The sequence below is a fragment of the Cygnus olor genome, chromosome 4 (assembly GCF_009769625.2).
Source record: "Cygnus olor isolate bCygOlo1 chromosome 4, bCygOlo1.pri.v2, whole genome shotgun sequence".
Classification (NCBI taxonomy): domain Eukaryota; kingdom Metazoa; phylum Chordata; class Aves; order Anseriformes; family Anatidae; genus Cygnus; species Cygnus olor.
Genome location: NC_049172.1, coordinates 3,729,131 through 3,753,605, shown reverse-complemented (window position 1 = coordinate 3,753,605; position 24,475 = coordinate 3,729,131). Strand labels below are relative to the sequence as shown.

At 39.0% G+C, this 24,475-nt stretch overlaps 1 long non-coding RNA gene across 1 annotated transcript in view; it reads left to right on the top strand.

Moving 5' to 3' along the window:
- LOC121069529 overlaps positions 1-23,632 on the top strand; it is a 33,602-nt gene extending 9,970 nt beyond the window's left edge. Inside the window, exons 2-3 of the long non-coding RNA XR_005819481.1 lie at positions 21,533-21,648; positions 22,866-23,632. This is a non-coding gene — a long non-coding RNA (uncharacterized LOC121069529). The remainder of the gene's footprint in view (positions 1-21,532; positions 21,649-22,865) is intronic.
- The last annotated feature ends 843 nt before the right edge of the window (positions 23,633-24,475 follow it).

Here is a 24,475-nt window from a genome sequence, read left to right as displayed (position 1 = left end):
ATATTTAAGTGAAGTGTGAGCTGAACCACACATGTATTCACCAGTGTAAAGTATCGTAGCGATAACATAATCCACTGAAGAGTCAGGCATTGCCATCATTCTTGTTGGTGATTAATCATCTCCCAAATTAGGGAGCAAACGTAGATCACTGCTTCTACCAGCAAAACCAGTGTGCAGTGGCTGAAGGCGTTATCTACCTGTCTGTGGGAGGCAAGCTGAGGAGTAGGAGGAAGGGAGGAAATCAGTGATCCTTAATAGGTTGTGTAGCTGTTTCTTTACATTGGGTATAAACAAAACAGCATCTAAGGGCTCCCTCACTAGTCTGCCTTATCAATAAAAATGTTACAGGTCTTGTAAGACTTACTGGATCAAGTTGTTCATGCAAAAAACTAAACATCCTTACTTGAAGGCTAAGTGTTATACATGTTATTTGCATTTTTACATACACACTTAAAAAGTATTTATCTTATAAACCTTCCAACTCTTCCATAAATAATTACCATTTCAATCTAAAATCACTTGCTTGGGCCAGGTAAGAAAATGTCTTTTCTTTAAGCTCTTCCCTTCTTCTATCCCTTTTTGTCAAATGCCACTGACGTCTCCACATTCTCATCCTGATCAGAAAACTGCCTTTTATGAAGCCCTTGGGTAAAATCTTGGTGGTTCAGAAGATGTCCAAGTTCTCCTGGCAAAGGACAGTTTCAACCCATTCCCATGGAAAATGGTTTAAGTAAACAAGGTTGAGATGGATATCTTGGTGTTCAAATCCGTAGAGTTTCTTATCTGTGATGACTTTCCCAGCCTAACAGGCTTTGGATGCAGACACCTTGTGTGACTATTTTGCTGGTTTCACAGATGCTTTTCTTTTCACACCTGCTTCTTTTTTTCCTCCTCATGAGTTTAGAATTATCTGCAGGAAACTCTAGATCAGCTGAAGCTGAAATCTGAAAAAGTGTGCAAAAAATTACGGGCTTGTAAACATGATAGTGGTGACATCAAGATGCAATTAGATATGTGTATTTTGAAGAACCTGTGTACAGACGGTCACTTCAGACAAATAGTCTGTTCAGAGAGGTATGTAGATTTAAGTACAGGAAGTATGGAGCAAATCTTGGATAGTGTAGGTATGTGATTCATTTATCAACTTTATGGAAGCATGTTAATTAGTGAAGGAGGTGGTGGTAATGCTATACCTAACTTACTTTCCTTAAAAAAATATGCTGTAAATCCTATTTATAAGGGGATCCAAAATAAGATTTGGGTTGAGTTGTGCAGACACTTCAGTTCAGTCTGTTATTTATCTCCTGTAGTTTCAAATAATGAGTAATAGGGATGCTAGAGACCAGCTGTCTTGGAGGTGCTCAGGAGACTGCTTTATTCTAACTGCGAATTGTTTCATTTCCTGAATGATACAAACTGATGATTTCTTGTCACTTTTTTAGGCATGTCTAAATAAGTGCAGGAAATCATTCTGCAAACCATAATGTTACGATACATTTTCTATCAACAGCTGAAAACATTTCTGGGTAAGCACAAGTCTCTGAAGTCCTAGAGGTTTTGAGGAATGCCAGAATTGACACTAATCAAATTTACTACCGCAGATTTTTCAAGATACTGTATGTGGTTGAGGAAAATAATTTGGATTGAAGGGGAGCTAGATGGAAAGATTTGCAAAAACGAAGTTGAAGTAAGGCTGTGCATGCTTTTTCCAGTTGAAATAGGAATTTTGAGCTGAACTTGTATAATTGATGTTAAAAAAGTTACTAATGGGTTTTATGATGATGGATGAGTAGCTAAGAATATCAGTCTAATTCAAATATGAATTTGTACCTCTAATGTTAACATGACCTAAAATCTTAATCTAATGTCTAAAGAAAATAAACCTTGTATGTGTTTTAGATCTTTGTTCAAGAATAGGTTGAAACTATATTTTTGAGGTATTCAATGTAGAAGTTTTTTTTCTTTTTTACAAATTAAGAAACCTCCAGTAAATACAAGGTGCATGAACAGATATTTACCTGTTTATTTAGGTATTAATCCAAGGGAAATAAGTCATTTTTGTCTTTTAATACATTTCTTTTCTCTTTAATGCATGGAGCATTCATTATTGTATTGTCACAAATGTTGTAAAATTAACATAGCTGTTGGTATGGAACTATAACTATCACATTTAAACGGGGGTAGGGGAAGTTCTCTGTGGATTGCTAATAATAAATTTAACTTCAGTTGCATTGGAGGAGAATATGCATGCTGAAAGATGTATTTTATATTATTTGAATGTCTTTTATTGGCTTGAAGAATTATCTGCCACTTTGTGTCCCACAAGTACGTGGTTATTGCTATAGTATGCTTTGTTTAGAGGGCACAGTAATCACTGTTGGCAAAAATGCAAGCCCTAATTTTTTTCTTAAATCCAGAGGTAGGAAAGAACAGAATTTTAAAAACATAAAGTGCTGATAGTTCCCTTAACATCAACTCTACTGAGCATCTTCCTGCTTGCAATTCAACTGCTATCAATTCCAAGCCTAGAAAGGCTTGCAGAGTCTGGCAAATGCCTGAAATAAAGCCAGCAAATCTCTGTGCAGCAGCAGAGATGCAGGAGTGATCTCTAAACCTCCTGCACCTGCCATATGTGTCCAGTGGCTGCAGATCTGGCTATGAAAAGCTCGCTGGATACCTGTGGGAGGGATAGGCACACTTGTGCTCCTGCTGCACGTTATTACATCTGTGTCAACATATCATATCTGTTGCTAGATTTACATGGCGTTACTGACAAAACATACTCTGTTTGTACTGCTCATCAAAGGCCTCCTATTTTTTTTGTGGATGGAGCCTTTTGCAAGACTGCAGGAAAGATGGGCCGACAGGTCTCCAGCTTAGTTACCTTGCAGTGCGAAGTAGCTGTAATATTGGCTTAACCCATGACTGGAAGACTCCTCTGTTGACAGAAGGTCACCAGAATGGCACTTCTGCTGCCTGATAAGGCTTCTGCCTTCCTGTTCAGTGTAAGCACCCCTTCCTGAGCAAAAGTGAGCAGGCTGCAATGTTTCAATGCACTGGGAACTCCTGGCTGCCAGAATAGCTCTGAGTCCATATGAAGCAAGGTGTGAGCTGTTGTGCCTGGGGTCAGCCCAATGATAAAGGAAAGCAAATGTGAATACAATGGAAAACTCCTGCTGCTGCTTGAGCCTTCCTCCTGTGAGGAGACACAAAAAACATATACAGCTTAGACTTAGGGGCCAACTTCTCTACAGCAGGGATCTTGCTATATAACTTGAGATATGATGGGGATGAGTGGGAATAAGGGTAAATGGAGGTGGGGAGAATTCATATCCACTACCTCATACACCTAGTTCAGGCACATACAGAATTGGCTGTTTTCTTTCATTTTGTATGTTATGTTTTGGTTCCTGATTGTAGATAGTCTATTCTATCTCAATACAAAGAATATAAGCTGTAAAAAGGAATGTGTCGTCATAAGACAGAGAAGCCATCAGATCCCTAATGCAGAGACTTGGTAACAGTTACTGAGTGAAGAACCAGAGAGGCAAAGCTTCCCTGGGAGCCTCATCTGAGATCTGAATTTACACTGATTTGAACAACGATTCTTCTGGTCATCTTAAGCATTGTTGACCTGTCTTTGGCAATACTACCACATTATCTTCAAATCTTGAGAGAAATTCCCTCCCTCCAGTGCTGTAGCAGCAACTCCTTCAGCACCATCAGATGGGAGAATGCAGAGACATGGCTGGTGAAATGAGCCAAAGGGTTTTTGGTGATGGGGGAAAGAAGCGTTAATACAAAGGAAACAAGTAATCCTCTAGTGTGTTGGTTTATTTGTCCCCTCCTTCATCAAAGAGAGTAATTCCAAAAGCTTCATGCATTTCATATATAGCTTGGGGCCTGGTTTAATTTCAAAGATAAAAGAAATTTGTCCTGGGTGTTCTGTTTTTTTTTTTTTTCTCCTGTGAGCCCTAATGTGGGCAGCCAGAGGGCTGTGAACTTGGGAGACAAGTAGCTTATACCAGAGCAGGAATTTTGACTGGCAAAAATCAGCAAGCTGTGGAGAGTTAAAAATGAATATTATTAACCTGACTGAAGTCAGGCCTTTGTAAATGCGTGGAGACTGTCTGAGGATCTTGAACAGATGTTTCAGATGTTAAAACAGGATAGGCTTTGCCCATCCTGACAATCTGTCATTGTGCGTCTGTTCAATAGGCAAATAAGAGGGAACGCCAGCTTTTTTCATGTAAATCTCCAGGGATTTTCCTCTAGGGTTCTGAGCTCTGGCAAAAAGCTGTCTGTGAGAATAAGAAGGAAAAAAACACCCTACAACATTTAAGCAAAATTCTGGTGTGTACATACAAGTGTATGTGAATCTTTGAATTCAGTTTCAGTGCTTACAGTTAGGAAAACGAAACTACCCCCTTGAAAAATACCTTATGAAATTAGTTGTTATGAGCAGTGTAAAGAGCACACGCTTTTGTACTGGGAATTGATGTCTATCCAGTATGCTTTACATGTATTTGTTGAAGGATACAATGCACTTGTATTATTGCACTGATTTCATTCTTGGATGATTTCCCCTTTGGCATACTAGTGACAGTCTTTCATTGGTTATTCATTTATATTATTGATTAACACCTACTGGACCAACTTATTAGTCCCTCTGAATCCATTTTAAGTATCAGGATTTTCTAATGGAGAAATATCTCACAGAATACTAACATCTCACTTGTAAAATGTTCACAGGCTTAATTTATTGAACCATGTATAACATAAAACAGTGCTCAGCAAATAAACTTCCTTTTATTGTAAGCCTGCAATCTGACGGCTTTTGCCATATGGAAATGTTACCTGGAGCACAAGTGAAAGCTGTGTTCTCCTGAAAAACTCGTGGGACTTTCTGCCCATCGCTTAGGGGTGTTAGCCTTCCTCCAGGGAAATACTTTTTTCCTTTTTTGGGGGGGTCTTCCCGCAGAAGCGAGTATAGGCAGTCTTGCTTGTTGCAGATGGGAAAGTGTGGGGATTGACTCTGTTCTCCTCTCAGGGAGAAAAGAAGGAACCAGGAAAAACAACAGTGCCTTCACTTTCTCCTGGAACTAGCTAAATGGAGAATGGTATGAGTATGTGGCACAGTAAGGGAATTCTTCTGGAAAACTTGTGTCAAGGCATTGTAGCTTTGGGACATGAATGTCCAAGCTGTATCCTTTGAGACCTCATACAGGCTGAAAAGTACTCTGGTTCAGCAGCATGCATTCCCTATTATACTTTTCACGGAAATCTTTTTGCATCACTATATATATTTAAAAAGTTGTCAAAAACCTCATGTGTGATTTGCACGTGCCAATATTACTGATTAAAGGCTCAGATCCTGAATGATGGTGAAACTCTATAAGCCTACAAAGCTCAGAAAATATTCTTGTTCACTACATCTATTAGCTCACTTGGCCAGTATTTTCCAGTCACTGGCCATCTGGTTTGTTTTCCACGTTAGCTGCTGAAACTTGTTTCACTTAGTTTTCTAACTTTGCTATGGCTGATAATTGGCACGCTATTGATGACTGATGGATGTTTGCTTACAAGGTGGCTGTGCAATGCCTGGAGCAGGACCAGGTATGTGAAGGGAGGAAAGCGAGGGATCAGAAAAATAAGGTATGAAAAGGGCTACTGTCCTGAACTTCAGCTAGTTCCCTCCAGAATCAACTAATACTGGAAACTGTCTTTTTGAGTTAAAATCCTTTACTGCTCTCAGACCTTTCTGACCTGAAGTACTTTAAAACAAAAACAACAACAAAAAACCAAAATAGTATATCTCTTTATTTGTTAAAAGTTAACTGTAACTAGAAATATAGTAATTAAAAAAAAAGTTACTGTATTTTTATACTATTTCTCCAATAGTTCCTAGTGCTCCTCCCAGTAGACAACATAGTAATGGGACTTTTACCAGGGGAACAAAAAACTGGAGTGAGTTCACAGTAAGGCTATGATTTAAGATGCAAACAGATGTTGGCCAGTGACGTGGCTGCAGAAGATGAACAGGTGATGAATCAGGAGAGCTTTGCATAGTACAAAGGGTAAATGTCAGTGCAAGTTGTCCTGTTTCTTTTCTTTAAAGACACCTCATTTGGGATGTGCTCTTTATACTGAATGAAATGTAATGACTTTTCTGACATGGTAACTACTTTGAAACTGGGTAAAGCATAGGCTGCAATTATAAACGAGAATTTACCGAAGCTGAGCATGCACTTCACGGCTTTATGTTGCTTTGAAGCCAGACACTTCATACTTAGCACACTTCATGAAATCAAAAATCAATATTTAAGTAACTGCAAGCGTAACAGAAAAGTTGCATGAACTTGAACTTATTTTATTTTTTTCAGTGCCATCTTCAGACAATGCAATGGAGTCACGTAGCTTAGTGAGATTTGCAAAACAGAATATTTATACCATGATGTTTCCTAACCTTCCTGTTCAGCCTCTTCAAAAACACCATTTCTTGCTGCCTGTGGGGTCCAAATGTTGCTTAGAGAAATTTGAGGCCCTAGACACAGGGAGGAAAAGGGCTGGATTAATAAATGTCCATAAGCTGTGGAAAGAATTTGATGCTGACTAGCACTTTCTTCATGGGCCCCGTTCTGCAGTGAGAAACTGAATTTCATGGGGTATTTGCAGAAAGCTCCAGCAGAGCTGCTCCACAGAGTGAGGCAGTCTGGAGCATGCAATATGAACAAGAAGCGTTATGCTTGGCGTGGAGTGGAGGGGCTCCCTGGAGATGGTGTCTGCTGCACGTTCTAGCAGCCTGTGGATTATTTCCTCGTGGAGAGCTTGGTGCATCCCACTCACCTCTCCCAAGTGCATGCTCAGGTTATTTTCCCCCTCTTCTCCCTTCAGCTATTCCCCCATGGGCTGAGTGTGCAAAAGAAATGGCAGGAAGGTTGCCTGGTGGATGCAGTGTGTTTTATACGTGGGTTTTGTACAAGACCCTAAGAAGCTAAAAGGCCTGGTTTCCCTGACCACAATGATTCATGCTCTTGGTAAGGGAGTATAAGCACAGGCTCTTAGTAAGCAAATTAATTTTTATGTGCAAGTGACTATATCGTTATTTGGATTATTAACATTTCAGAGCCTTGCCACAAGTTAACCTTAACGCAAGTTAACCTTGTTCACTTTTTTCTCCACTAGAGGGAAAGAGCACTAGGAATGAATGTACAGTATGCTGAATTAAGTTTTCATTTGATTTTAATTATTTGCTCCATCTATTCTAAAGCATCTTGTGTCCCCATGTCTTGTGGGACATCCATTCAGTGGATGGCAGGTTGATTGTGGGATGGATCTCTGCTGGTGAAAGAAGAACTGGCTCAGGACATCCCTTCATTACAAATGATTTGCCCTTGCATGGTCATTGTGCCATTTGTAGGTTCCTGGACGGATCTATGAAGAGATCCAAGTTGCCAAATATATGTCCATGCATGCTTTTACCATTTTGTCCTTTAAAACCAGAGTCCCTGCAAAGGTCTGGTGTGGAGTCCAGCCTCGCAAGCAGGTGAATTGACACCAGGAAGGTGATAGTAACTTGCAGAGGCCAGGTAGCTGTGACTGCACAGGGCTGAAGCTGAGAGGCAGAACTGCTCACAGCCTGTTTACCTGTGAAAAAGCAACTTGGGTCTGCGAATTTACTCTGTGATCCAACAGTGCGTCCTGCCAGATCTGTGTGCCACCAGATCTCTGCTAATACTAATTAGGTTTGGATCAGCGTGAGCGGTCGGCTGTGCTGCTGGGAGCCAGGCACAGCACATGGTGTGCTGCTGCTACCAGCCTGGTGCCAGCTGCGGGAGCAGGATGATACCTGATCCGGCACAAAGCAAAGGGTGGTGTAGACAGATGACACCTGATCTCACCTCATCTGCTGGGACAGCTACTCTTTGAACATTTTTAACAAATCTGAGATGACAAAGTGAGTTTTTATTGGCTGTGTCATGGCTTCAGTGTTCCTGATGCATTAGTAAGCATCTTAAAGCTGTATTATCCAGCTCACAAAACCATGCCTTTAGGCACCCTCTCTCAAACATCTGTATGTGCCGAGGGGATGTTTAGAGAATATGGCTGATAGGAGATTAAAACAAACGTAAAAAGGCAAATTCTAGTCTGTTTGGAAACTTCTATTCCTTAGTTGACAGGTAGTTTTGTGCCAAATGCCTGGTCCTGTGAGTGCTGAGGAGTGAGTATAGTCTTGTTGGCTTCAGTGGGTGCTTAAGTTATCAGGCTAACACTTACTTGTTAGCTGTTGTGATTTGGGTCCTAAACCAAAGAAAAAGTTTTCCATGGTAGTGGGGTAAGCCTTATAGACACCAGTTATTTTAATTTAATTGGGATTCAGCTGGAGTCTAACTGTAAGTAACATCCTCTTAAGGGTTATCCACAAATTCCTTTCAAAGTTGGATTGAGATCTAAAGCAGTAAGAGGGCATTTTTTGATATGTGTTACTGTTGGTGTCCTTTTTTGTCCCTCATCTAAAGGAGAGCTTGACTGCTATGTTTAATAAACAGCAGCCTGTGTGTGTGTCTGTCTGGGAGCAGATCCTGGGACTTTTTTTTTTTAAGGTGCAGTTCTGTGTTAATAACACAGAAGTGTGGCCTGTCTTCTCGTAGCACTAAAAGTGAGATAATCCCTGTGTAAGAAATCAGTAAGTATGGTCTGCTTAATCTAGTCGCAGTGTGAAACTGTTGACATTTGTTCTTTTTTTCTATCATTATGTGACTGGGCCTGTTTTGTGCTGGATTAGGCACAAATCTCCTATGCAGCACATTTGGCATGTTACTAGTAGTTTAACTTCATTAATAATGTATGAAGGAAATGTAATCCATGACAAGGAAGGAAAGAAAAGTATTTTTACAGCTACCAAATCCTCTGGAATGGGTAATTATTCAAGATTTTATTTGATGTTATAGTTTACAATTGAGCTCCCTTCACAGAATTAGGAAAAAAAAAAGAAAAATACACACACACACAAATATAGTGGCACTGTACGAAAAACTGCTCTTTGACATTTGAGCTTGCATATACTGGTTTAGAAGGCATCAGGTAGGTCTACAGAAATGTAGATTGTAAAGAGTGCTTTATCTTAAATGTTATAGGCTATACTGTATTCTTGCCTCAATGAAAACAAACTTAGTCAACATAGCAGGATTTTTGTGTTGTTTGTGGGTAAAGAAAAAATGTAGGCACTGAATTACGTTGACTTTCATATGAGAGGATGAATTGTTTGTGTGCATCAGCTAAATAACATAGTTACTAGTTTACTGTTTGTTCTGAAATAATTTCTTACTCAAATTTGGTAGCATGCTTGGTCTTCCCTTTCACCTGCAAGTCAGTCCTAAACAGTCCCGATGTTTGTGGTGGCTGAAATGTTGCAACGTGGCCCCGGGAAGCTAAACCAGCCCCAAAGCAGTGGTCACTCGCAGCTACTTCTGTGCTCTGCACTCCTGTCACATTTGTGCTATCAGAGCAACAGCTGGGGAGACTTTTTCAACAAAGATGAGTGTCAGATAATCCTGATGAGATTCCACATCCAACATCTTTTGTAATTATGTCACATTCAGCTGTAATGGAATAATTCAAGCTGAAAGGACAAGCTTTGATCCTTTCTTAAACCTTTCCCTGTGGACTGGCTATCTAAAAGATTTAAAGAGATTTCTGTTACAAGATCTAGTGTTTCCTCAGAGAAGTCATGTTTCTGAAACAGCGAGATCTGTAAGAGCAATTTTATTTGCCAAACACATTTCTCAAAGCATTTTTGTTAAATAAAGATGTCAATAAGAGGATGCTCTTCCATAACCAATGAGGAAGCTAGAATTCATTTTAATATTCTTTAACTCAACTGGGTGTGCGGAAAATGGACTTTACTTGATAATGAATCACAGCGCTGTAATCTATAAATATTGGTGTATAGATGTATTTGTGCTGAAGCAAATGTGAACTCCTTTTGGCAAAGATCATACGTATTGGGGATATCTCTTTAGTAAATTACATGTTTCTGAAGATCTATTCTTTACAGATAATTAGTTTACACTAGGATTTTTGGAATAAGACACAGTGGCCAGTCTCTCATTGAATTTCAATACAATTTCAGTACCTTATGCCCCTAGGCTCTTTTTGGAAAACTTAATTAACTTGGAAAGGTGTTTAGGCATGCAAAAAAAGTGTATTTTAAAGGATTTTTTTCCTATTCCAGGGCAATATTTTATTTCTTAATGTTGCAAAAAAATAGCCAGTGCCATATTCCATTTCCAAATGGATCGATGTGGCTGTGTATGGAAACTAATGGAGAAGCTCTTTGCCTGGGATGCCTTTGGCCTCAGTTTGGAGGACAGAGTTTGGATCCCTAATCTTTCTGTGTGTCAGATTTATGCCAATGTAAATCCCTTGACTTCAGTGGATGTTTTTCATTCATTTCCTGGTCTCCACTGGAAAGGGAACTGTTTCTTAAGGTTTTCACACATGGACTACATTAAGGGGTCACATTTGGATGATACTCTTCTGGCATTTCCATCAGCCAGGGGTCAATAAAGTGCTATCTGTGTTGAGAATATAGGGTTGGGCATGTGTTTAGTCAGCTCCAAATTTCCCATCTGTCAGACATGAGAAATTCAGTGTCTGTTCGTGCATGCCTGTTTGCTTAGGGTCCGAGAATCAGTGTGGCAGGGGTCACTTCGAAGGGCTGTGCTGGCGTAGTCCTTTGGTATGCCTCCCAAATAACCTGGTGCGTGCCTTGTTCCTGCGTACTGGTGTTTAATGCTCACTGATCTTTATGGTCCCAAATTTGTGTGGCCTGTGATAGGTGACCTCTTCAGAGGTGTACAAATGGGAGAGACCTGCTTTCATACAGCATTATAGTCTCCTTTCTTTCCTCCAAGTTTCTGCTACAGATGTGGAAAGTTATTAATTTTGCCTTAGCTCGAGTTTTGTTAATAAATAAAATTAATAACCAGATCCTGGGAGAATGTTTTTCTCTCTTTCCCAGGATCTATTTCAGTTTATCTGCAAGCTAATAAATGGTAGTGACTAATGATTGGTATGAACAAACCTCAGGAGCATCAATTCAGAAAGCAACCTTGAGTTTGGACACTTATCCGAGTTAGCTGTGTCTCACGAGTGATCAATCTGGTCTGAAAGCTTGAAGGATTTCTTCCTCCATTTTACTGGTTGAGACGTATTGTTCTGCCTGTGGTTCAGGAGGGTAAAATTCTGCGGTGTAATACACTATGTTGGTCTGTGCCTCTGAGGATGGATGCTGAGAAGGCAAAAGTTTTTAACCGTTTTGTATCCATCATCACTGAATGGGTCAATTGCATGCTGCTACCCAGTGCAGTTAATATTTTATAATGCAGTTAAATCACTCTGTTAAATGCAGATGCAGTTAAAATCACTGTGAAAAGGGGCAATGCTTATGTGTGAATAGGAAAGTAAGATTTGGATTTTTTTCATGTAATCTGGCCTTGTCTTTGACCATGAAGTGATTTATTCAATTCTTAGTAAGTATCTCTCAAATTTGTTGAGGGTGGTTTGAGACACTGAAAAGGGGCAATGCTCGCTTCTCACTTGAAATAGAGAAGATTGGCAAAAGAAGAGAAGCAAGGGACCTTGTGGACTAGTCAGACTGACTGTAGTCTCTTGCAAAATTTTGGAACAAATTAACGTGCAGTTTGGAAGTATCTAGGAAATAATGGATGAAGAGCAGCCAGAAATATCTCAAGAACAAATCACGTTTAATGCAACCCCCTTCCATGGCGGGGCAATGTATCTGTGGATAGAGGCAAAGCAATAAATCCTCCTGTATCCTGGCTTCAGAAAGGCTTTTAAAAGCCTTACACAACACTTTTGTAATGAATTCAAGACATGTGAGCTAGGTGAAGCTATTGTAAAGTAGGTACAAAATCAGTTGGGCAATGGTACCACAGAATAGTTACCAGTGATTTGTGGCCTCAGTGGGAAGCTGTATCAAACAGACTTTCTCAGGGGTCTGTTTGGAGCCTGCTTCTGTTTGAAGATTTCCTTGATGACTTGGCTCTTTATTTTTAAAGTCTACAATGAACTGAAGATGGGAAGAGCTGCAATTTTGTTTGAGGGTGGGATTAGAATTCTAAGCGTTCTTGTAAATGAGGAATAATCTAAAAAGTATAGGATGAATTCAAGGGAGTGGAGTGCTTATTTGGTGGTAATTGCCTATACAAGTATGGATGAGAAGCAGCGGGGTAAGCAGAGGTTCTGCGGAGAAAGATCCAATGCTTAAAGTGAGTCACAAGAGAAACATGATACAACTGCATTGTGCTATTGCCAAAATTTGAACATGGCTATTACAGGGTGGACTTTAGGTTTTCCTCTTGTCACTGTAAGACTTCATCTGGAATGCCATAGTTTCAAGCAATGCCTCTCAGGAAAGAATTAGACTAGCTGAAGGGAGACCAAAGGAAAGCACTGGGAGTCATTAGATGCTTAGGAAGATGATCCATGAGAAATGACTGAGTGGACTGGGTTCTTGAACCTGAGGAAGAGAGTAATAAGGGTGAAAAAATAATATTAAAACTTCTTTTTTTAAAGCAATATAATGGCCTACCTGGTGAGTAGGGCTAGTAGCAATGGGCTTGAATGCTAGGAGGGTGGATATGGAGTACATCTTGTGTGACTTATTTTGATGGAAAAGATATGAAACTGGAATATACTGTTGGGAGCCCATACAGTCTCTTTCCTTGGAGAACATAGAGAAGAGGTTAAGTAAGCATCTGTGAAGAATGATTAAAGCATGTTTGTTTCTGTGCTGGAAGTCAGAAGCTGCAGTCCATCCTCTATAATAAAATGCTGTAGACATGTAATGTTGTCAGTAAAGCTGGAACTGGGGTGTTGGTATACAAGTGGCAAGGGCACCCATTTTACAACCTTTTCTGGAGTCCCCTTTGTGTATGACTGTTGAAAAGTCAGTTCTTCAGACAATGAAATACAAGATAGGCTGCTTGGGTGAATTTTCAGGGATTTGGTCTTGTAACTTTTGAGTGCATTGGTTAATGTAAAAGTTAGTCCTAGCTTTAGTAAAAGCTTTCATTAAAGCTCAGGTGCTGGTGTAATCACAAGGGAAATCCAGATTTGGATAGAACAGATAGTTTCACTGAAGACAGGAGACGTAATTGCAGTTGGGCAAAATCAAAACAAACGTAACCTGTTTGGTGAATGCACAGAAGTGTCATTTTGGCAGGAAGCTGCTCATTGTATGTGTGGATGGTGGGGGGGAGCTGCCTGTGTATTTTCTGTGCTAAATCACTTTCTTTATAGGTAATGTACTGCCCAGTGGGAAACTAGCTCAAGTAATTTTACCTTTTATTAGAAAATAGAGTTTTAATAAAATCCAGCCCTTCTAAGGGGGTAAGGGAAGACTGCTATGTGTTAGCTAACCATAGATTACTTCAGGTTAACAGGCAAAGCCCATAGGACACATGATGTTGCAAAATGCTGGTGTAGGTGAGGAGATTACTCAGAGGCAAGAAAATCACCATAACTATTGGCAGGTTACAGGGTTATTGTAGCAGTAAGGCTTAAAGGCTTCTGATCTCATTACTATTTCTGCATCCTATTTACCTGCTGTTAATTTTAGAATAATAGGTTTATTGTAATTATAATGCTTACACTCAGTCTAAATGGGAAGCTTTTGGAAATATTTGTGATGGGCAATGGAATTACCAGAGTGAAGTTACAAGGCTGAGAAATACTCTGGTTGCTTAAAATTGTTGTTATAATGTAGCATTATATGTTTTTAGTGGAAGAATGTAAGATATTTGAAGTGCTTAATCCCCTTTGAACTAGGACAGAAACTAAATTCTCTCAAAGCTCAATCACAGATTTAATAACATTTTACCCAAAGATAGCTAATGCATATGTTCTGTTGCAAAATGATTAAGATGAGGGGTATGATGACCCAGTGATGCAAATGAATTTCCCCTTGGTTCTCCTGTCCATCTAGCATGTGCTAATACTGTATACTAAAAGCTATCTGTTATTGCTGTGGTGCAAAGAAGAGAGAGAGTCATGCCTTAGAAGCCACTATCTTTTGTGGAAGTATGAAAAGTTACTATATCATGTGATCTGGAGACTTTTATTTTTTTTTGTTTTCTGAAAAAGTTTTAAAGCCTATGGTTAAAATGAGAACATAAGCAACTGTTTTGTCTTCAGATTGGTAACCAGAGTTAATCTGCTTAGCAGAGATGGTTTTAGCTTTTTTCTTTTAAACGGAGCTAAAACTCTGGCTAGATTTTCAAAAGCTTTGAGTTGATCAGCTTCTTATTTTGAGCATTTGGCTCCAACACTTATGTTCATACCTGATCACTTGAATGAACAAGTCCTGCAATGTGCTGTAGTGTGAGGTATAGTGCTGCATTAAGGGCAGCCTCTTTCCATTAGATATCATGTTATTTTTACTCTTCAGTATGAAGACCAGGATTTTTTGCAAATGAAATGTCTTAGTTTTACTGTATTTAAATTACTACTATGTGATTTCTAGTCACTTGTAAAGGTCAGTGTGCTACCAGCACTTGACTGTGTTTGAAAGTAATGAAAACCAGTGATCTGAGTATTTAATGAGATGATCCGTTTGCATCATTAGATGCAATGAAATCTGCAATTATAAGAATACAAAGTTCTGTGAATCCTTTAAAAATGCTGTGATTCCAGACATCTACCCTTTGAGGAGTAGTAAAGCCTTGTAACTAACAGTGAAAAAACAATGTAAAAGATGTTTCGCAAAATGCGGGAACTAGCCCAAGCTATCTAAAATACATCTAGGACGGATGTCAAACTGGCATACCATGTTAACGTTAACTTTGAATTTATTCGATAATTCATCTAGAAATTAACACCTATTGATATATTTTTAGTTGCCTAATGGTTCTCTTCTGATGCAAATCCTCTTGTGGCTTATCTTATTAATAAATATTAAAATGTAAACCTATGCTTCTGAAATCTGAAAGTACAGAAATGGCAATCCTATTTCTCATGAGCTTTGAACTACAGGTCCTAATCTCAAAGCAATGTAGACTTTTTTTTGTTCCAATTTCTCAGATTAATTTCTCAGATTAGTAACTAGAATTAGTGGAATTCCACTGTCTTCTAACTTGGCTTGTGAGTAAATGCAGCTTCAGTCTCATACACACTGAAGTGTTTTTCTTATGCATGTGCTGCTCATCACAGAAAGACATGTGACTTTATTTAAAAAAAAAGTTAAAAGCCATGGGTATAACTAAGTATGGAGAAAGTTACCTTAATTGAGGTGTTCCATATTTATTCTTTCTTTTTGACCTGAGGAAATAAATACTCAATCTGCTTTTAGAAGAGAACACTATTTGTCCAAGGTGCATAGGTATTTCCTATCTCATCTGCGTCCAGGAAGAAGAGCAACTTATTTCTGTTTAAATCAGCTAAGAATTAGCAGTCATCTCAGAAGAGTCAAATTTACATCATTGCTGTAGCTGCTGCTAACTTATGTCAAGTCTTTATACACCATTGTGTGGTTCCTAAATAGGCTGTATTTGCAGTGAAGCTTAGCTAACCACTGTGTGACCTTCTGTTCCTACTTGTGTGTGCATAATAGAAGAAAGTTCCTCTGTTGCTCTTAAAGTCTATATTTGCATAATTTCACATTTCTCAGTGAGAGCTCTGTCAGCTTAGTACGTAGGAAATCTCCCTTTTCACTTTGCTCAGTTGAAGTATTTCATGGGTATCAAAAATAATGGTGCTAGTCATCAATTTCTTTCTCATGGATCATCCTAGATAAAAAACCTAAATTACATTTTAGGTTTGTAAAGATGTTACATTGAACTTTTAGGTGATTACCATAGAATATGCACATAAAAGGTAGCCTTAGAGCAAGAATCAGCCTACCAACTGACAAAAGTTCTGATTTCGACTCCTACCCCTCCCCGCCGCATAAACTAGTTCTCCCCATGTGTTAGAAAGCTGAATCCTTTCTTCAAGAAATGGAACTAATCATATCCCTTCCAGCTTCACTGTATCTTCCTAAAGCCTATCCATCTTTAGTTTCTCCTGGCTCCTCTTCTTTGCTTCCCAGTGCTGAATGCTTTCTGAAGTGTAGGAATTTTTTTCTAACTTGTCCAGACACTTTTTTTTCCAAGGGTGCTTCAGACAGATGCATAAACGAATGTGTTGTGGGGAAGAATAAGCAAATATCCAGTGTCTCTGCATGTTTTCAGTTTTATATAGAGCTAAATATGCTACAGGCTTTCCCCAACAACACAACGCTTAGCCAGAAAGCGTAGTTTAGCTGAGAGGTTCCTGTGGCTGAAATAAAAGTCAAGTAGTTTTCCATAGCCCTAGATTGTCCTCAACTTTGTGTTTATTTTGATTAGCGGTGAAACTATAAATGTAATTTGTGTTAGTGTTTTTTTAACATCAGAGTTAACACCCACTGAAATGAAAGATGTTAACATCGCACGCTAATTTCTGAGTCTCCATACGCGGGGAAGTGTGCCCATACTCTAGGCTCTGATTATAGGACAGAAGATGTTGTGAAAGACTGTCACTTTTTTCTCTGTTTGCTGCTTCTTGGTTGAATTACTAAGCATCTTTACAAATGTGTTTTCTTGCGTGACTTCCCCTGTTCCACATGCACCAAAAGCAAGTGAGGCTTCACGTTGTTGATGCCGAGCTGTACAGTTTAAGCAAGTGCGCATTTCTTCTGCTTGAAGAACAGTCATCTAATCATTCCTTCTACCACTACTTTTTCATGATTTAGCACATTCTAAGCAAAAAGGAGCTAGAAAGTTTCTTATGAGTTGCCTCATGTGGAAAGGTGTAAGATTTTACACCGCTTTTTTTCTGGTGTAATTTCCTTTCAATCTCCACTAAATACAGTGGCAAGAATAAAATGCCATGGATACACCATTAGAAGCTGTTCTTTTAGATTTGGTTTGTAAAACTGGTTTATCACCACTGCTGTGCTAAGCACTGGTTAATATATGGTGTGAATTTCACCTATCAAAGTGCTTGAGAACAGCTCCATCACTTACATTGTAGGTCTACCATGATTGGGGTATTTAGTGCTCAGCTTTTAAGAAAGCTAAATATCCTGGACCAACCCTAAGAAATTTTTTTCTTCACCTGAAAATAAGTTTAAACCTCAATTCCAAGAATGATGTATTTAGCCTCTACAATATTTTTGCTAAATTATAATCTATTGTCATGTTTAAGTAATCCCTACACAGTTGTGCTGCTAGGTAGAGGAGGAAGTTGTTAGAGGTCGTTGGACTATTATTTGTCACTTCTTTAATGTATTACTAGAAAGAGATTCCTTCTGGAGGAAGGAGTTAACAGTAACAGTATTTCCCCTCTCCTCCCCACCCTTTGTTAAAGGAGAACTTCAAGTATATTTTCTGTAACTTTAATATTAAAATATTCTTTGTTATCCTTTTCATTTGGTTCTGAGACACTTTCTGTATTGCCCGCTCTGTGATGAAAATAAATTGTATTTAAAAAAAAATTTGCTTGTTCCTTTACCTTCTTTCACCAAGCAGCAAAATCATAGTGAAATGCTCACATTAATCTAAAAAAAATAAACTGTGAACTCTGCCTTTTCCTAACTTGACTGTATAGTCCAGTGATGATGCTTGCTTTCACCACAACCTAAAGAAATATTTCAAATAGGAAATCCTCAAAACAAAAACAAACAAAAAAAACCTCCCAAAGGGATCAGTGGGATAGACTGTGGTCTGGGTAGGTAATCTTGCATCTCTTTCTGAATCAGATATTAATTTTTGCTGTTAGTGAGCATATCCAGTCTTTCTTTTGTACATACACAAATGTTTATTTGGTGCTTTGTTCCAGTATTCCATTTGGACAGCAACATCAGATGGGCTGTTTAACTTTTTATCAAGCAGAAAAACCCATGTAGTAATTGCCATATTGGATTGTGCTTGTGGTCTGTCTAATGTACTTCCGTTTCTCTGATGACCATACCAGATGCTTGAGATGAGGATGGTAGACCCCATAGGAATTAGAGGCTTCTATGAAAATTTCATTCTAATCCCTTCTAATGAGAAATTGAGCTAAAACTGAAGCAGGAGGTTTTATCCTTTCCAGCAGTCTTCTTAGGTTAGTGACTATAACTCTAAATATTCTTATCTGTGTCTAGATTTGATCTGCCTTTGGATACTAGCAATTTTCTTTACTTATAGCAATGAATTTCAGAGCCTACTGCATGAAGTGTGATAAACTCAGTGTAAATTCTTTTTCTAATTTAACTGAATGTCCCCTTTCCTCCTGTTCAAGTCCTCAAGTGTATTACAAATGAGATGGCTTCACAGTTCAAAAAAACAAACAAACAAAAAAAACAAATGCAAAATGCAGGGACCAATGGCATATCTCCACCTTTTGTGACTGGGGATTGTCTAATAACTTTGGCCACTGATAATTTTGTGTGTACCAAACAATCAGTACCTCTCCCATGCCTATCTTGTAAAAAATCATACTTCTTGAGGTACTTGTTGGGCAGCCCAAATAATTGACTCAGGAAAAACTCACCACTGATTTGGTTGACTTCTGTAGATATTTTTGGTTTAATTGTGAGCCTGGGTTATTTTGGACTTGAACACTACGTTAAAGCTAAAAGATATTTTGCTACCGCTTTGGTTAAGGCATTGATAAATGCACTATATCTGGAGATATATCCAACTCCTTCAGTCATGAGATGCTCTTTTATTCCCAGCTGAAATCAGAGATGTAATTTACCAGAAGGAAGATCTTCCAAACTTCAGGCTTGTGTGCTGCCTTTAACCCATCTTTCCTAGTAGGGGATAATCTGCTTTTGTGTCTAAGATACCCATTGGTGTCATATAAACCCCTAATGACTTGGGTGGTGTGGGAGGAACCTCCCCTGAAGACACCATAGTCTGAGTTCAGTTACATGTGTCTAAACGGGGGATTTCTCTGGTGTTCTCAGTGCAATTTGGGTGGACGTAGGTATAGTTGGGCCTATAACTGTCTCATGGAGTGGCTGGCTGTGTAATGGTTAAGCAAGTATTTGGTGGGTTGGAGCTTGTTGGAGCCTGCCTCTTCCCCTGAGACTGGAAGCATCCCTTTGTGATGGGGGAAGTCAGATAGCTGGAAAAATGTCTGTTTGCAAGAGCCATTTGGCTCAGATAGGTCCTTGACTGGCATCAGCATCAACGACGTGAGTATGCTGGTTGGGAATCTAATAAGCATAAGAGAGCAAGTTCAGAGATGGGAGGGAGTTTATTCAAGAGACTACAATTCTCTGCCAAATAGCTTGTCTCCAAAGAAAGATCTATAAATTCCTTAATTAGAGTAATCATCTCTTGAGTTTATCCTAGAGCTCTACACAAAGAGAACTTGACCGTGATTATTGAAAGGGTAAATGTTATTAGTCACCTACTACTTCCAGTTTCTGGATTACACTTTATTTTTTGTTAAATCCAGTCTGTCTCTGTACATAATTAAAAAGCACATTCTTTATCCACCAATTAAATGGAATACATTGCATTAAGTATTAAACTGTCCTGAATTTATTAATTTCAAGACCAGGGTATGTCTTGGTACCATAAAAATGCAGGCTTACTAGGACATCTCTCCAAAGACAGCACTGAAATGGCACTTACAGCACTCATGCACAAATTCATGGAACATTTGCAGCCTCTTATGAAAGCTTCTGATCAATTTCTGCCCCTACCCCACTGTATTTCCCCCACTTTAACATCCTTTCCTGTTGGTTTCGGTGTCATTGGTTAAATGTACTTTTCATCTGAATGACGATGTGTATGAAGCCTAAGTCACTGTTCCACAAGGTTCTCCATGGACGTGGGATGGGGAAAGGTGCTACAGGTCTTAATGGTTGCGATTAAAACCTCTGACAAATGACAACAGTAGATGCAGATGCAGACGTTGCACATCCATTAGCCTCAAAGATTATTTTTCTTTCATGACCATTGTGACAGAAGAGAGCTTTACAAATGGATTTGAAGGAGAAGATCATGGAACTTTGTGGATGGTAAAGAATAACTTTTATTTAATAAAACACTTCCTTGGTGCTAGCAACATCAAGGAAAAATACATGTTTTCAGCTCTGAGTGTTTCTTTTTATTATTTGTCTTCAAGCTGTATTATAGAAACAAATCAAAAAAGAAAAACTAGGTTAAATTCCTTATACTCAGATCAGGTGTCAAAACTGGAGGAGTTTTGAATTCTGAGCACCTAGTTTTATTGTGACTTTTCTGTTTGTTTGCTTGCTTCAGAAATGCATTTATATATAGTCATTCTTTTCTGCACTGGAATTTCCTTTGTGGTTGAATATTAACAAATGTGCTGGAAAACTTTTGGAGAACTGGTATAAGGCTAGTGTAAGTGTATAGTAAATATGGAGGAAAAAGAATCCCAATGCTTTTTTTTGCCTTTTTTGTCTTTTCTTATGTGAACAAGGAAGTGCAAACGTAATCCTAACGCTTGACAGGAACTTAACAGCCCTGATGTTTTTCAGGAGACTTTCAATATTATAGAATATGGAAACATAAATACTAAAATACTACTTACTGGAGAATGTTTAAGCTATCCCAGAAATATGTGTATGTTCTGTCTAAACATGAAACCTGCCCTGCTTAAGTTTAAAGTTGGTTTAGAAGCAGATTAGCTGACACAAGCCATGTTTGGACATCCCATTCATAATTTTTCAGTAGCAAAACTTAATTGACTTAACCTGTGCTGAAACTACCTTTTTAAAGCCAGAACAGTGTCTTGGTACTAACTTTGGTGATAATTCAAGTCGTTATGGCATCTGAATAACCAGTGCTTCTATGCAGATCTTATGAAGAGATGGATTGTTTTTTTTTTTTTGGTCACAGCCTATTTTTCCCAAGTTTTGGTTCTTGCCTGTTATCTTTGAAACCTATGTGTTCATATAAAGCTTTAGTATTTGTAACACTTACAATTACAGAAGAAAAAAAAACACTCTACCAGAAGTGAAACTTCATTCTTGCTTAGTTGTGTCATTGAAAGACAAAACCAGATCTGCTTTTAAATGTTTACTTTTATACCTCAAGAAACTTCTGCTTTACCTGAAGACTTGTTTTTACTGAAGCAGTGGTTCATTCTCAGACTATTTTTTTTTCTCTGGATTCAGACTGAACTTCTGGGGAAGTCTTAGGATCTAAAATATTTTTTCTGTTTATAAAATAACTGTCTCAAAACTGGGAGAAACATCTGTCCTTGGAAGGTTTTTCTACTATTTTGGGTTAATTCTAGTTCACTTTCTAGTGACAGTCTGGTTGTTTTTTCAATCTGATTGAGGATCTATCTATACGGATTAGAAAAGTCCCTTAAAGATGATGAAATCCTACATCTTCCTTTAAAGATTACATTAATCTGGGACTGTTGGGTTTCTAAGGGAAAATGGAGAACCACAACACTTAAAATGGAGCAAGCTCCCACCAAACTCATGCTGTTCTTCTCCCTCCTGTTTGTGCAGGTGAAGTGCAACTACTTTGTGACAGAGCTTGGAAACAAATGGAAGTAGGGCAAAAATAAAAAACACAAAAGCCTGGGAGGACAGAAAACCTCAAGCTGTGAAGTTGAAGCTGCAGGGTGAGGAGGCTGAAAGCATGCTTAACTTGCTCTTGCCTGAGTTTTCAATCTATCATACAGTTCTACTGGTGCCAGGGTCCAGGCATGGCTGACTTCATCAGCACAGAAGAACAGTGTGGAGGTCCCTGCTGCTGGCTTGCCTGGCACCCCTTCAATAAATGTAGAGGGACTTGTGCAGATGCTATAAACCTGGGTGTTTTCCCACCAACCTAACTCCACATGTAATGCTGCAGAGATGCCTCTTCAGAACTGTCTCAGTGGGTTTTCCAGTGTAGTTTGCAGCCAGGTACATAGGGTAACTGGAGGTACTGGCAGGACAGGAATGCCTCCCAGTCAGGGTAAGGATTTACTGGATTATTTTTCGTAATCTTGTTTCAAGGTAGACTTGCTCATAAAGCAGATGTGCCATTCCTCTCCTCCAGTAAATCTCTAGCACTAGCAGCCTTTCTTACAAAAGAGCAAAATTCAGAGTAGTGGTGGACCTTGTTAAGCCAAAAACGTTTGAGCACCTCAGGCATCACCTCTCTGCTATGTTGTTTATGGTGCAAAATTTATACCTGTTCTACATCTACTGTGACCACGTGGCTCACTGCCTGCCTGCCTGAGCAGCCATCAGTGTACGGATTTCCTGTTTTCAATCAGGCATGGAGCATACTACACAAGTTTTTAGAAATGCATCTTTAATTTTTTCAGTAAATCAGCTGCAATGCCTGTGGAACACCAAGAGCCATACCATGTAATTCTAGAAAACTGCAGGAGTCTCCAGACGTTTCAAAATACCAACAGTCTCTGGCATTCTCAGCCTGGCTTGAGTCAGAAACAATAGATGAGCTGTGCTTGCAACTTGCCTGTTCCTTTTTTTTTTTCTTGCTAGTGGGATACTGCAGATTTTAGTAGTAATGACTTTCACATGAAATAACATTTAAGTAATTATCAAAAATGATTTGCAGAAACTGTCTAAAGCTGTAAAGTTAAACCAACAAATGCATTTCGATTAAAAAAAACACTTGCGTTGTATCAAAGGCCCTGTCTTTTTCACAGCATACTTGCAGCTGACAATGCCTGAGTATACAGGGGGGAAAAAATCTGGGACAGCATAACATATGATGTGAAGACTGGAGGTTTTCTGCATGGGACTTCAGAGAGAATACTTAAACATTTTGATGGAGTCTCTGGGACACCTGGCATATCTCTTTTTTTTTTTTTTCCTTCCCCAGTTGTGAGAGAGAGGCGTCACCCAAGAATTCATATTAATGCCAGAAAAACCCAAACCCACCTTTTACTTGCTCACAGTCCTTCACATCAAAGGAACCCATCGTTTCTTCCATGCAAATGCTGTGGGGATTGCTTCACCCAGGACTGGAAAGCAGCCAAGCTGCATAGCATAATAGCTACTCTGCAGTCCACAGCAATGTTATATACCACTAAGAACCAGGAGTGGATTGCTGGCTTTAAATCTGATACACATTTGCAGCAAACATTGAGAAAGCATTTAATTTCTGGTTTTTGACCATATCTTCTTTAATGTGCAGTTTCATGAGCCTTATGGTATGAACTTGAATTTCAACTTTTTTCAGGCTCAATAATATTACACAGTCCTACAAACTGCATGACTACCTGCAGAATCGCACTGAATGGTTAAGCTTGGAAGGGACCTCTGGAGGTCATCTGGTCCAACCACCCTGCTCAAACACACTCTGCCTCATAACAAGTGCAAAATGGCATCCTACCTTTGCAACCCCTGTTAAAGACTCATCTCAGCTCATTTATTGGGCATTAGGTCAGCTCCTAATGAAGTTAAGGTTTTTGTTGCTTTCTGGGTTTCTCACAGCAACTCTAGAAGTCCTTAAAAACAGTTATTTTGCCATGCATGATGTCTCAGGTCACCACACTGAGGAAAATTCCTTAATTCTTCCAACCTGAAATTTCTCTCCATTGCAGTCCAGTTAATTTGCAGGCATTTAAAACCAGCTCTGTAACTTATTGTTAGCCTTCAAAATAACTTCTCTTAAAAATAAATTCTACTGCTGAAACTATTCTAGAGCTGCATTTTCCAGCTGGCTTGAGGCAACTGAAATTTTAGCTTTCCAAATAAAAGAATCTCAGCTCCAAAGAGGTCCATGTCAGTCCACGTCCCTTGTGCAAGCTGGTGTAGGCACACTAAGCTCTTCTCCATAGAAGTTCTTTCCAGTGATCGCTATTGAGCAAACCTCGGTAAATAAGCAGCCTTACCAATTATGTTTTATTCAAGAAAAAGTAGAGTAGAATGTAAGTTAACTTGTGCGGAATGAAAAAGTATTCAGTCTCTTCTGTCTCTTTGCTAGCAAGAAGAAACCTCTCTTTCAGAGGGGGAAAGGGCATTTAATCACATACTTGTTTCCAGAACCTGGAGATTGAGCCCCAGAGGACTGGCTTACTAATGTACTTTCCCAGAGCTTTCTTCTCTTGTAAAGGCTGGTTTAGAAAGTTGATATTTCTAATTGTTTGAGAACTATGAATTTTAAACTATGTGAAAGCATCCTTTTAAAAACCATATAATACATCTGCCATCTACATCTATACAGCTGATAAATATCTCACCTACCGAGGTGTAGATAATGTAAGAGTATTGTGCTCCAGGCAGACTGTGCTGACTGGGCACGGCTGACCACAAATACTGTTGGACTTTGCAGCCCGCTGGTGTCAGCTTGTATCTGTAGCTTGTAGGTTTAGAGAGCTGGACTGGATTCAGAGGACCAGTGGTTGTTATGGATTTGTATATTTTTAGCTGCCTATGTGTCATCCTAATTGATGGGCATAGATTGGCATTATATATTGAGCTTGATTC